Genomic DNA, 1,439 nt, shown 5'->3' with positions numbered 1-1,439 from the left:
TATGGAACATCTGCATGTTCTGTTGATGTATCCCTAAGTAATTCTTTTTTGGAGGGAACTATTGTAAATGATGATGCTTTTTAATTTTTGGTCTTGAATTGTTCATTGCTAGAGGTAGAAATGTATTTGATTTTTGCATGTTAATCTTGTATGCTGGGATCTTGCTAAACTCACCTTTTAGTCCTAGGATTTTTTTTTTTTTTTTTTTTTGTAGCTTTCTTTCTACACAGAAAATCATGTGTCAGAAATAAGGACAATTTTATCTCTTCCTTTCCAAACTGTATGTACTTTATTTCTTTTTCTTGCATTATTGCACTGGTGGAGACTTTCAGTACAAGCTTGAATAGGTTGTGAGAGCAAACAGCCTTGCTTTTTTCCCAATGTTGTGAAGAAAGCAAACAGTGTGTCACGATCAAGGATGATTTTAACTATAGTTCTTTTAAACTATGGTGAGAAAGTTTGTTGAGAATTTTTATGATGAATGGGTGGTAAATTTTGTCAGATGCTCTTTGGAATTGGTTGATATGATTATGTGGATTTTCTTCTTCAGACCGTTAATATGGAGGGTTATATTGTATGATTTTTGAATATTAAACCAGTTTTGCATACCTAGCATACACCTAGGATACATTGGCTATGGTTTATTGTTGTAATTATGTATTGTTGGTTTCAATTTGCTAATATTTTCTTGAATATTTTCTGTGTCAGTGTTCATAAAGAATTTTTGTTGGTAATTTTCTAATGCTTTGTTTGGTTTTGGTATTAGGAAGGCTCTGACCACATAAAATAACTTTGGAAACGTTCCCTCATCTTCTGTTTTCTGAAAGAAATTGTGTAAAATTGGTGGAGGGTTTTTTCCTCTTTAAATGTTTGGTAGAATTAGGAAGTGAAAACATCTGGTTCTGGAGATTTTGCTTTTGGAAATTTTAAACTAGAAATTCAATTAATTTAATAGTTATGTGCAATTCAGATTTTCTATTTCATCTTGGATATGTTTTGATAGCTTGTGTTTGTTTTGTTTTGTTTTGTTTTGTTTAGAATTTGTTCATTTCATTTAGGTTGCCCAGTATGTGTCCATATAGTTATCCATAGTATTCTCTTCTTAATCCCTTAAGATGTGCAGGGTCTGTAGTGTTACCATTTATTTCATTCTTGATTTTGATAATTTTTTTTAAAAGATTGTATTTATTCATTAGACAGAGAGAGAGAGCACAAGCAGAGGGAGAGGCAGAGGGAGAGGAAGTAGCAGACTCCCTGCTAAGCAGGGAGCCCAATGTGGGGCATGATCCCAGGACCCTGGGATCATGACCTGAGCTGAAGGCAGATGCTTAACTGACTGAGCCCACCCAGGTCGCCCCTAATATTGGTAATTTGTGTCTTCTCTCTTTTTTTCTTGATCAGTGTTGCTAGGGATTTATCAATTTTTTTTATCTTTTCAA

This window comes from Eumetopias jubatus, unplaced genomic scaffold (genome assembly GCF_037043125.1).
Source record: "Eumetopias jubatus isolate StellerSeaLion01/CBP00866 unplaced genomic scaffold, mEumJub1_p1.0 scaffold_9, whole genome shotgun sequence".
Lineage (NCBI taxonomy): Eukaryota > Metazoa > Chordata > Mammalia > Carnivora > Otariidae > Eumetopias > Eumetopias jubatus.
The sequence above is the reverse complement of the archived record's forward strand: the minus strand, read 5'-3'. Positions refer to the sequence as shown.